The 13,832-nt window shown below is 39.2% G+C and overlaps 1 protein-coding gene across 4 annotated transcripts in view; it reads right to left on the bottom strand.

Moving 5' to 3' along the window:
- Window positions 1–5,636, bottom strand: part of LOC134866270 (adhesion G protein-coupled receptor L2-like) — a 78,783-nt gene extending 73,147 nt beyond the window's left edge. For all 4 annotated transcript variants that reach the window (XM_063886353.1, XM_063886351.1, XM_063886352.1 and 1 more), the window contains exon 1: window positions 5,075–5,636. The gene's annotated coding sequence lies outside the window, so the exon portion shown is untranslated. The remainder of the gene's footprint in view (window positions 1–5,074) is intronic.
- Window positions 5,637–13,832: the final 8,196 nt, after the last annotated feature.

Below are 13,832 nucleotides of genomic sequence, written 5' to 3' on the forward strand. Positions count from 1 at the left end.
GAGAGAGAGCAAGATGGCTGACTGCACTGACACGTTGTGAAAGCATGCCCTGCCATCCTAGGTAATAGATTCTCTTTGCTGTGTGACTCCCACTGCTTCTCATCTTCTGTGACGACACCTGCCAATCACGGCCTAGGGAATGTTCAAGGTCTTTGACAATATATTCTCATCTTAAAAACACATTGGCTTCATCACAAGACACCAAGTGACACCAAATAGGCTTCAGATAGCCATTAGACGTGGCAGGCGAAGAATAGACAGTTTACGGGTAATCCAGTGCGTGTTTTTTAAAACAGCACTCGGAAAACTGGCATTAAAAGCATTTTTATCATAAGATACTACAAAAAATGAATATGACAATGTTAAGAGAGTACTAAAATATGGAAGGATTTTATGATTATTTTAGAGAATCCGTGGTAAAAATAATCAATTTAGCCTTTTAATACACAGAGTAACTGGTTTCTCTGGAAACAAATGTACCTCTGCCGTTCATATGAAAGCATTTAATCAAATAATTCAAGCTTTCTATCACCTGGAGTCCCTGCAGATTGCTCAATTGGAATATAATAGTTGAGTTTTGTTGTATACCTGTTACAATTTCTTTTCAAAGTAAAATGAGAAATAACAATGTTACACCACATCAGCAGAGTGATTTGCATTTTTATGTGATTCATGAATACATTGGAGATTTTTCTGCAGTGAAGCATGGCTTGAACCTCAATTTCTACGATAATTATATGATACTAGTTAGGAATTTGAGGAAGAGAGCATTTCCCAGGTTGAAGACAGATGACCTGTCAGATACACCTAATAGCAACACAAAGCCTTTGGCCTTTAATCTGCACACTTCCTGTGACCCATACTATGACAGAACCAAATAAAGAACACTATCTTTGTTTCCCCCTGAGAGAGACCAGTGTCCTCCTATGCTAATATCAGTTAGTGTTGGAGAAGAAGCTCTGAGGGCGGCCCAGACAACTCACAGGTCAGTGCTAATCTTCTGATATATGGGGCCTAAAGACCCGGGACACATCCATCACACGCCGCCAACGGCCTCCAACAGGGAGAGATCTGCACACACCGAAGGGTTAACACACAACCCAAAGAGACCTCTGATGATCCATCACTCGAGAATCAGCCTCCTTTAGAGCAGGAGCGTCCTTTAAACAACACAAAGAGGGGAGCTTTCTTAGCTCTGCGTTGAGAGCAAGCGTGACTGCTAGACCTTAGCTCCAAGTCTCTGTTGATCATTAAACATCCATTTTAAACCAGTGGGGGAAAGTTAACTGTCATCTTAAACACAGGAGGTGGTAGCACGTGAGAGATTTTTCCCTCTCAGATGTATTTTCTCGCTGAAAGGGGCAAGACTATATATCCATCCATTGAGTTAACTACCCCAACACGTAATCATTCGTTCCAATCATCTGTCGCTTTATTTTTGAGCCTAGCCACCAAATGGCTATGATGGGTTTTTGCAGTTAAATCGGAAACTCACCCCGTAGCACTTTGTTGAATAAACAAAATGCCTTGTGCGTTTCTTCCGCTCCTCTGCTGCATATTTTTCTTCTTTCTCGGGCTAAATGTTAACAGCTTCGATGTTGCTTGAAAAATGTTTTTGGGGGTTGGTGCCTCTTCAAAGAATCCCGGTAAATGTCAGGTTTGGTGATACCACTTCAGAATCAGAAACTACTTTCTAGACTCCAGACCATTTTGCAGTAACACTCAGCCATGAAGAAATCCATCGTAGGATGAGCACTGATGCCTATTTCTCCACTGATGGCAGCCTCGAAAGAGCAGAATACATGTACCTCTCCTCTTCAGCAGCTTTTTAATAATTTGAACAACCAGACTTGGCCCGGGACACCACATTATGATTTCCACTCCTCTCACACCTTTTCTCCTCTTAACAAACTAACCACACTTGCTATTGCTGTCGCCCATGCCCTCTCCTCCAACACATATGCTATGCAGAGAGAAGTCTTTTCTATGGGCTTTGTCAGATGTCATTGTAGGAAACATAACTAAAAAGGAAAAGACTGCTATAATAGGCAGTACAACAGGAAAAAATGATTCTACAATTCATCAGAAAGACAGGTCAAATGCAATCAAAACTGTCTCATCTACCATCATTCATCACTCCCTCTTTCTCTCCATTTGTTTGTTCAACTTTTTCACTGTGAGCGTGTCAGAGAAACTGAACAAGACAGCTGTCAAACTCGTCAACCATGAGTGAAGATGGCAGGTGGAGTCCTCTCTTTTTCCTTACCCTTCCTGCTCTCTGGGTTCAAAACTCCCACTCTTGGCTCCTTTTTTTTACTTTTGTGAGGTTATATTGTCCGAACAAAGGAAGGAGCAAGCTCTCCTCTATGGCAGGTTGGTTCATGTTATTACCCAGGAGTGGATGACCATGAAGGGGCCACCGACCCCTACTGCGCTCCAAATGGCATTTACATTCCCTGTCTCCGTGTAATAACATCTTACACGCTGTACTTTCTTTTACTATTAACCTATGTTGATTCTACTTCCAAAGTAAGGGCATGCACAAAGGCAAGAAAGCACTTTATTGTTTCTCTTTTTGCTTGGTCAAAATGCTCCTCTATTAAACCAGCCTTAAATTGCAGAAAACATTAGGCCGTGATTCACAAGACAAAGAAGAAATCCATCAAAAATAAAGAGTATCCTGCCACAGTCTTTCCCTGACAAACAACAGCTGCACAGAATGGGAAATAAATATTATCTCTGCGACAGAAAAACAATCAGACACCACTAGGTACTCAGAGTCGCTCACAAAGCTTGAATACTCTCCGTCTTCACATCTACACTCGCTGAATGTGGAATTAAGCAATTTATTTAGCACCTGAAAACAAATTCAGTTTGGAGATTTCTGACATGCCGTGTTAAAATTACCAGTCAAAATAAGTAAACAGATTTTCGTCAAGTTATTTATGCTTTTTCTTTTCTCGCCATGGACGCAGTGGGTTATCCTTCTCCCTGTAAATCCAATAAAGACCTTCCTTGAAGTGTTATGCTCTTGCTAAGAAATAGTGGGGTAAATGTTTTAACAGAAATCTTTTTAACATAACCACGTCACTGAACGGCATCCAACATTTCCGCTGAATACATGGCTTCTGTTCTGGTGTTAGATTATGGCCAACAATTTCTCCCAATCCACACTAAATCTGTTTCCAACAAAAACACTTGCTTCACACACACACACACACACACACACACACACACACACACACACACACACACACACACACACACACACACACACACACACACACACACACACACACACAACCAACTGCAGTGTCCAGCAATCCTGTCAGAAGTCTCTACCAACACCAGCAGCAGCGGCAGCAACACTCTCAGAACAAAACTGCTCAGAGGAAGGGGGCTGGAAGCTCAAGTTCTCCCTATTGAAATTCAGACACTTTGATATGGAAATTGGCAGCTACAAAAACGCGCTAGAATTCACACTAGCAAGCATTGAAACCATTTGCGCAATGTGAGATGAGATGGCACTTCCTCCCAAGACAACACAGACAAATGGACCAAACCAGCACGTCTGGGGCGGGTGAGAGATGGAGTGAAGGTAGAGAGGGGAGGGGGAGGAGGATAAAGACGGAGGGAGAACATTTGTCCCCCTCCTCTGTTAGAGTTCCTTCAACAGTCCCAGCATTTTGTTTTAAGAAATAGAGTTGTATCCTGAGCTGAAATGCAGAGGATTTTTCAAAGTCCAACATCTGTATTCACCAGTCATACATCCCATCAGCAGGGGGATAAAATGACCTTTTCCTCTTCAGGAATCACTGATGGGCATGTTAGCATCAAGCAACCACATTTAACTTCACCCAAGCCAAGGAGACTTTTTGTCTAGTCCTCCAAAATGGCTGTCATGAGAGAAAAACTTCCCCGCCACGGTCAAAAAATGCTTGGATTAGTCTGGTGAAGAGTCCATTTCTCACACTGTGCATCTGTCTTATATAATGTTGCAGTTGTCTTTGATCAAACCTGAATCGCTGAATGCTTTGGGTTTGCTTTTATGTCTAAAAAAACTGCTGGATTTAAGGAGAGTCATCATATGCATGTACTCCCCTGCCTGTAAGCTGTTATATAAGTATATGCAAAGGGGAGCTCTCAGTTGTTTAAGTTGTCAGTTATATAAGGTTGCACCACGTTCCACATTGGTACTGACAGTATGGATTTTGTGTAAATGTTATTTAACCTTGATATTTCAGTCTGCCACAGCCTTGCTCTCCTGGGGTTTCAAGCTCAAGTCTATACGTCCCTATCTCTAAGAGCTTCACGTGCGAATGAGATATGGTTCCCTTCGCCTGTAAAAACTCTATCTGTCAATGTGTGTGTGTGTGTGTGTGTGTGTGTGTGTGTATCCCATCATCACACATGGCTGGCTCAGGTCTGTGAATTATACATGCTCTGTGAAATGATCTTATTTTATAGCCGCAAAATGGAGAAGTAAATGGAGACAGTAAGTGACATCCAACTACTTAGCTCCTGGTGTCCTGAAACTGGGTGGAGATGTTTGTGTGAGCTCTTCTTTTTCCCATCATGTTAATCTCGCTGATTATCACCGCTGAATTTAATAAACTCCCATTTGGCTTTTTACAGGCTTTTGATTCATACACAGACCTTTTTGTGTAAGGGTACATCCTACATACAAAATAATCCAATTTTTTCCCCTTAGAAATCCCCTTGAAAACAAGCATTTTGAGAATTCTTTAGCGTGTACTGAAGAAACCATTTTCAGTGAGCTTTTGATTTACACTTAAATAAACAACACTGGTATGACCCTAATGGCCAAGTAATTTAATATTTATCAAAAGTCTGGAGGCTCCAGAGACTGTAGGATAACATCATAAGCCAGTATATATTGTATATTGATCTCATCACAACGGTTTTAAACTGCTTGAGGGGCCCGTGGACCCTTTTTCTGACATTTGCCTTATGATATCCAGGGATTTTAAATAAATGGTATTGATTCGGCAGAGGCATAACCCGGCATCTCCCTTGAAACACTCAAATCATCCGCTTTTAAAAGGCTACTTACTGTGATACGCTGTGCCAAAATATGGATCCCGGAATGGAGTGTGAATTTCAGATCAACACCAGGAGCCCCCCTCCTCTCCTTTTTTCAGAAGAGGCCCCCAGAAACTAAGCAGCGGGTCGCACAAAGACGGCTTTGGCTCGGCTGCATGCTCTACTTTCTTCACAGGGGAGAGATGGTGGGGTTTGCTGTGGCAGGTATCTGTTCCTCTTCAAGCCAGAAGGTCCGGGACCGTACGAATAGCTCCATGGCGAAGGGTCTGTTCAAAAGTAATGATCGTTAGTCCCCCCCTCCTTCCTCTTGTGCGTGCAGCCAGGCTCCTTCCGACGCGAGCGCTATACGGGTAGACTGCATAAAAAAAGATCACTTCAAGGAGACGAGATGCGCCCCAGTCTCGGTACAAAATGAAACTCCGATCACGTCAAGTCTGTGTGGAGGTATCCAGCGGCCTGGTTGTGAGAGATAAAGCCCCGGAGAGGGTTATTATGACTTCTTCAGACTAGCTTTCGCTGCGCTGCTGGTTGTTCTCTCTGTGTCTCATCCACACGCCGTGCAGTCAGTCGGAGCTACAGCCGGACTGGAGGCAAACAAGGCGAGGAGAAACGGCGCACCGGTCCCCTGCTCTGCAGCAGCTGGCTGTGGAGGGCGGTGCACAAAACCTGTGCTGGAGTCCTGGCGAGGCACGGACTGGATCCTAATGCTAATTATGACAGCCCGCATTAAAGGCTAATATTATAATATTAAACCCTTAAGGCCTATCTGGTGCGTGCTCAGATTGCATGCAAGTGTTGAAGCACAAACACAATCTGCTATATTTTCTCCTAGCTTAAACAAACCCGTGATTCCCCACTGTTTGATCAGGAATGTGAAAAAAGGCCAATTATTGCCAAAAGCATGTTAATGATAATTAGTATTTTATGATAAAAACATTCAATAATGAGGATGAAACTAGACTTGATTTGATTGGTAGATTCCTACAAAGAAACCCTTTTTCATGAAGTGCATTTCTTAATAAAAGTAGTGCTCCTTGTAACGGTCATGTTAGGATAGAGATTCATCTTAATTTAGCACTTGAAACTCATCTTGTAACTATTCTATAACATTAAAGCATCTCATCAGATGGCACAAACAGTAGGGTGTAAAGACAAAAGCATATGAAGATGAGAGATAAAGTTGACTGATAGAAAATGATCTGCACCTATATTATAATTAACTAATCCTTTAAGATAAACAGTGTATTGTCTCAGCTTCCCACTTATAAAGATGAGCAGTTCTCTTTGTCTTTATGTGACAAAAACAGAATATCTGTATGGTGTTTGAGTGATGATTAGAAAAGTAAAGCTATTTGAAGAAGTCAATTTGTGTGTTATAACATTTAATAGATCAAATGATAGTTAATACTCATCAGTTTCATTCCTAAAATGGACAAAACTACCATTAAGGGATGTAACTGCAGCTATGGTATGTCAGCGTGGTAAATTCCAATTGCGTAGAGAATGTAAAGAGTCAATAAATAGTGCGTACAATAGAAACAAATCCAGATATGTTATGTACAACATAGCCAATGAGTGGGTTGTTTTGTGTACAGTGCAAACATTAATATGAAATACACGAAAATACTTGCTGAAAGAAAAACCCCAATATACAATGGGAGTCAACCCTCACCCTTCACTTTGCACACAACAAATCCAGTAGTCATTCATACAAACCTGCACCTAACCTTCCTGAATACATTGATATTCATTCAGTTTCTCAGAGCAGGGGGTGATACACAACGTGTGTAAACATTCAGTGTCCTTTCGTATGTTCATGGCAAGATATTTCAATGTTCAGGGCCTTGCATTTAATTGTATTTTTATCAACACAGAAAAGCATCTGAAACAGTACAATCATGTAAAAAAAACTATGTTGAGCACGGAAAGCTTTTTATATCCATTCATAGGTAAAACTAATGAATGAATCGTCTGCCTGTATTGTTTGTTGTAACACTGTTGTTGCTGCTTTTCTTGGCCAGGTCTCTCTTGGAAAAGAGATTTTAATCTCAATGAGACTTACCTGGTTAAATAAAGGTTATATATATGAATATCATTTTTGAATGGTTTCTCATAGGTTGTAAAAACTCCAAATATACTATTTACAAATATATACTATTTTGGGTCTTGTTTTTTGCATTGAGGAGAAAATGCTGTACAGTGGTTTAACCAGTCTCTCAATGAAAAGGAAGAGATACAGATACCTCTGAGCAACATTTTATCAGGAATAGAACAAATGACCTGTCACTGGTAAGAGAATTGGAAGCTTATAATCAAAATCTGAAGGTTACTTTTTCAGTGTCAAGTGCACAACAATTCCTAAAAAAAGCACTAGAATAAACAGGTGAAGTGCTTTGCAAAGCTATTATTAATACTTCAAGATATAAGGTTAGCTCTGATTAAATTGGATGAGGGAATATCAACTGGAATCAATACAACATTCATAATAAAAAGGTATATGGGGAAAAACATTATACTTCCTTGTCAAGCACCACATTTCAATAATTTAAAGCCGTAGACATTTAATTATTTTCTTTTGGGACCAAAACTACTCCAATACAAAGCCATTAATGGGTGTGATTTGGTAGTAGAGGAGTTACAGCACACCCCACTTACGAAACAACTCTGGAGTTGATGCAAGCATTCACACGTTTCTCTTGTAGACAAAGGTGAAAAGAAAACATGTATATAATAAAATAAAATAAGTATTTTATTGAGAGACAGCAGGAAAACACCAACGATAATGAAGATGTTTCCAAATGTATGACTACCTATTTCACTAAATCATGTCTACTTTATTCTTTCGCTGACAACTTAGCATGCTTTCCCTTTTCCTAATGCTTCAGGCAGGCATAGTTTCTATTCATTTACAGTATGAACATATAACACTGCCTGAGCAATTATCCATCACAGATCAGCAAAAATAGTTCTTAATTGTTGCATCATATCAATTGAATTTGAGCTGGATGAAGTAGAGGCTGATATCTATTCTTTAAACCGAGGCCTAGTGGATCACAAAACAACTTTCTATAAATGGCATAAGTGGCACAAGTCCATGATCTTGTCCTGTAGGCACATCACAAGTCCTCATAGGATATGGATTTTTCAGACTACGGTTCTTTATCTTCTGTCATTGTGTTTCTTATGGAAAGGAAGATAACCACTATGGATATAATTATGTGCAATATATTTGCCTTTGTTTCTACAGATGCTTAACTTGGCACCCCAAAAAATACCTAACTATAACTGATCACTGGACATGTTTTGATTTGTTGGTGAAAATACACTTCAAAGCTGGACCCCCGTAAGGATTTGACTGTAAGCTGCAAAACATAAGCATTAATACGCCATCAGCAAACAAATATGATATAATCTGAATGACAAACTGGACATTAGCGTGTTTCAGCAAAGCAGATCCTTAATTATTTAGTCATGATTTGTCGCCTGCTTCGATTTGCCAGCTGCAGGCTACATATTTTTCTGTCTTGGAAAAAACAAGAACAAATAATGTATTTCATGATGTTCTGATTTATTCAGACATCACATTAAGGCTATCATTAGAAGCCATTATGCCGTTTTAAGCCAAAAAAAACGAGCACAATACCAGTTGATGAAATGTGCAATGTTTACCTGTGCAGTACTACCAGCTGTGTCCTCATTTTGAACAGAGGTGTCTCTGCACAGACGCCTTCCTGCTTATCTGAGACGCAATGTTTAATATGCTGTCTGAGCTCTATCATTTTTCTTCAAAATATCATGTGAAGTTTCTGTTGTCATTTCTCAACAATCGATGTACTGTAAGAAAAATGATCTGCCCAGCTGGGAGCAGGTTTATGGTAACATTTTCCTCAGGTTTCTAAAGTTCAGCCCCATGCAGCTCTCTTTTGAACATGATATTATACTGTGAGCGGGAGCTTTCGTTCTTCCCTAACACTACGCCTATTTTTAGACTCTAACTTCTCAGCATAAAAGAACCACCTCAGTGGTGCAAATTTAGGCGAAGGACATATTTGTCTGAGAAAAGTCTGAGAACAAAAACATAAAATCCAAGTTTGGAACTATTAATGTACCAAATATCACATCTCTTCTCTTCCTCTTATGAGCCAAAGTACATAGTTGGGTCAGTAGTCTCAGTTACACGTGGCTTCAATAAAAAACAGTCCCCTGGCCGCACGGGGGGAAATGTGAAATTGGGTCAAATTCACCAGGTGGAAAGTGAGAGGATTAGTGCAGATCTCGTATGTTTTCTGAGGCATAGTTTTACATAATAAAGAATCGAAGAGTAAAAAGAAAAACAGATGTATTGATGTTGAGTCACTGGAACATATTCTTATTTAGAGAAAGCAATGTTTATGTATGGCCAACTACTGAAAGTGTAAACTCTGTATTTCATTTGAACTGACCCAGCAGTGCCTAGCTTGCTGGTGTTTTATTCATTGTGGTCATGCAGTATATATGTAAATACACACAGCCGGCCCTTGTCTCTGTTTTTCCTTCTTTCTTTTTTGCTTAAAGGACTGATGAAGTTGTCAGAAAATGCTGGGCTTCACTTTTTTGCCGCAGCATTCATACTTGTCTGCGTTCAGTATGCAATCAAAACCTTTAGTAAACACACAAAAGAACAAAGAGTCAAGACTTATTTTTGCTGCTGACTCATCCAAAGAGTGTAAATAAAATTCACTGCGGGAGATTAGACTTTATCATAAGAACAGCCTCCATGCTGTAAATTATAGGTATTTATGAGCCTCCAGTGTAAGCCACATTGAAATTACAGCAGTGCCGAAACAAGTCGCTCACTTTCTCGTGTTTACTTTCCTAAGTTTTTTTGCCAAGGCTTAACCTTCACATTTGACCACAGTTTTGCTGAATCAATTTGTGTTAAATAACATTTGGAAGAACAAACCCCATGCACGCATACACATTACTTTCCCGATGATTGCTCATGATTGCTAATGTGGGAGAGAAAAAAACCTTGTGGTTTACCTGGATTAGCAACACATGCTAGATGTTATAGAATACATTGTGGTCATGTTCTGTTGTTTTGTGATTACATATGTTTATCAGATTTATTGGTTATTTAGTTGTTCACTCATTACTATGTGCACACACTGCACCAATTGCTTTGAAATTGCACTTGGGTTCTTTTCATTGAAAATCAGCTCCAGAAACACAAGTAAACAACAGCCTGCCTGGCTTCAAATACAGAGTCAACTCCACTTCCTGTAAATCCAAACTTAAGATTTACATTGTATTATCAGAGTGTTAATAAAAAAGCCACAGAGACCCAACAGAGAGTCCAAGCTTCCGAATTCAAGTCCTTTTACCTCAACATGCTGTTTTTGATTTCTCCTCATGCATTGTGTGTGTTCGCCCCCCAAATGTGCCTTTCACATTATAAGAAAAACCTCATGTAATAATGTGGGCTGTTTCAGCAAACATTCATGCGGGAAATAAGAAGGTAGTGGGGAATGCTGCGGTAAATATGTCTCGAGTCATTATTAGGTGGTTTTACTCATCAAGATCAAAAGCTGCAAATTCAAAGGCAATCTGCGGGCTAAAAGGGAAAAGATGTATTGAAAGAGGAATAATAAAATCAAAGGATCTCAACTGAGTTTTTTAAGGATTTTCTAAGGGATTTGATAAATGCTCTTGTTCCACGCAGACAGAAACACTGTCTGTTCTCTCTGCACGGAGAGGAAGCTAATTCTTTGCGGCATCCATTTCCCAGCTTATTGTGTGGAGTAGCTTTCTATAGTTTTGTAATCATAGGGCAGCTTGGAAAAGGGTGGGAATTATCATGATCTTGATGGGTTTGTAATGACGGTTCCCATGATGGAACGGGCTCGATTATAAGGCTTAACCACAAGTGAACTCTTCCACATTCACAATAAGACAACTGAATTCAATGAGGACGAGGAGGATGAGTTTCCATCAGCTATTCATAAATTCATTACTTAGATTTTATGTATTGTCCTTACGAAGTTCTAGCTTTACTGTGTGTCCAAAATATCTACTTAATCAGGTTGCCCCGTTAAAACATAAGGGATGTGGAAGCTATGAGAAATGTAAATAATGTATAAAAACTGTTTCCAGGAAACAATTGTAGCAACCAGCCAATTTGAACTTTTAGTTTAGAGTTAGTAGTGTTCAGACATATTAGAATGAGTGGAAAAGTATGCTAATGTCAATGAGAGTAAGCCTGAAGTTATAAGCTTAACTATGTAAATTGAGGGATATTGGGAAATCTTGCAAAAACTATTAGTAATTTGAAATGTCACAATTTAGATTTATATACTAATTCTGAACCAGTTCAGGAACATTGAACATATATCATATTGTGGCTTTTATTTAACACTCTCAAGTAAAAGTGAGTTTTAGCTAACATTAGCTACATAACATTTATATCTAGCAGTAACTGGATGAAAATATTCAATATTATTCATATAATACTTAACAACATATAATGTAAACTTGATCTGGTAAAACTGATTACTGCAAAAATGCTTTGTAAAAAAATAAATAGTTAAAAACCAGGTAATTTAGGATCTGTATAGCCTAATGTTAGTCATAGTAAAGAAAGGTCAAAAGTGGAAACTCAACTATTAATTAGGGCCTTTAAAGTTGCTTTGGAGGTGGCTTTGAATTTTCAGAGCCTGCACAATATAATCTCCATTGTGAAAGATATGTAGTCCTCCCTTTTTCCCCCAAAAGACTTGTGTCGACTGCAGACTCCACTGACAGAAGTTACATCAAGCATAGAAAGCAAATTCGACTCTCTACAATAGATAAAATCTGACAAGCAACATGGATCCAGACTTGTCTCCTCTATAGATCTTTTTTTTGGCTCACAGAACTCTGCATTTTCTCTGTTCTTGGGACCTCTTTAAAAATGCTCTTGTATGTGGGAAAAGAACCGAACAAATGTAAGTAATGTACCATAGTGACTGCTTTCCAACTGTGTTTATTCTCTCATAAAAAGAGCCCAAAAACATGCTTATCTGAAGAAACCATCTCAGTCTATGCTTGAGCATTGTAAAGCACTTGGTAAAGCACTTTGGAGCATTTGCTTTAATTTACTTTGCAATGGTAAATGTTTATCTTAGAGTGTAACTGTAAGTGTTGTAGCTCCGTTGTTGTGCAGCGAGGCTACCCTCTTCCACATATGAGGCAGAAAAACTGAAACATTGGAAACAGATGCTCATTGTTCCAGTGTGAAAAGGCAGAGAAAAAGGTCAATGCGAAAAAAAAAGATTTACAGCATGTAATGATTCTATTAAACCGTAGCTGATAGTTGAGATTTCTTACTGCCAATACAGAAGTCTCTTTAAAGAAACACAGACAGAAGTATAAACTATTTCATACCAACAATAACTGGTCTGGCAGAAAATACCGTGTTGAACAAAGTTATAACATCACTTAACCTCATGCTGTATAGGTGGTGGTAAACTTTTTAGGAAAAGAGGAAATGGGTCATCTTTGCGTGCCGGTGAAAGGAATCCTGTCACTCAAGTATGAGTTCTGGGACCGCCTCTATTTTTAGTACCTCGAGTGTAGACGCATACCACAGTTAAACACTGACATAAACACAGACGAGATAAATAATGAATCCACCAAGCAGGAAAATATTATCCTCTCAAAGGTTGTTTGGAAGTCATTAATTTGCAAAGCAGCTTGAAAGGAGAAAGAGGTGAAATAAATCCGTTATGCAAAACCACACGGAGGAATTGATGCTCCTGGAAATGAAGCAATCTTTATGGTGGTCTGGGACTTTTGCTGCATTAGCACTGCCTAGTATGGCACGGCTCTACTCAACTCCAGTTTTCCATTAGCAAAAAGCTGTGTATAGTACCTGTTTTTTATACCACCTATGGAAATGTGAGTGGGAATTAAAACACTGCAGACCACTGATTGGTCAGAGAGATTACACAAATTTGACAAGGGATAATCTGCACCAACCCACCATTTTATTAGCTAAGCTCTGAGTTTGTTGTACTTGTTTGGGTAGCGCAGCTCATGCAATTCCCACCTTTGCTCCACCCAAATCAAACCTGAACAGATGCCGGTCACAAACACAATGATCTGCATGGGTGTGGTTGTGTCTTGAATTGCCTTTGAATAACAAAAACCACATTTGTTCTACATCGTATGTTGCAACATGGAAGTTTCTGTTACAACCACTAAGGTTCACAAAATTCTTGGTAAGTAATATGTTAAATGCCTGGAAAAGCAAGCAAATATAAAAGGCAGGTCAGCTAATTTATGCTGTTCAAGGTCATTAAAGGCAAATTAATATGTAGCCCCAATATTTCCAATGCTCTGTATTTAACACTCAAACAAACAACAGTCTTAAAAAAGTGATTTCTGTTCTATCCTATCTCTGCCTTCCAGCCCACATATCATTTAGAGGGGGAAAATCATGTTGTCATTTTGTTCAAGCTTTTGACAAAGAAAAATATGTTTTTATTCTCTTCAAATACAGAAGCTAGGGTGAAAGTTGGAGTATTGTAAGTCATCAAGGCCATTTCCCATGGCCAACCTTTTGATACAAAAGAAAATCAATAAACACTTCAGTAGAATAAAATATAACCTAACCGTTAAATCAATAAAAACCCGGTTACTTCATTGTCATCTATATGACTTGTGTGACAATTACTTTTGTGCTCTGGCGAACATGTTCAGAAAACACGTCTTATTTCCTGACTGCCATTCAGCCGTTTGAAGCCAACATC

The sequence above is a fragment of the Eleginops maclovinus genome, chromosome 6 (assembly GCF_036324505.1).
Source record: "Eleginops maclovinus isolate JMC-PN-2008 ecotype Puerto Natales chromosome 6, JC_Emac_rtc_rv5, whole genome shotgun sequence".
Classification (NCBI taxonomy): Eukaryota; Metazoa; Chordata; class Actinopteri; order Perciformes; family Eleginopidae; genus Eleginops; species Eleginops maclovinus.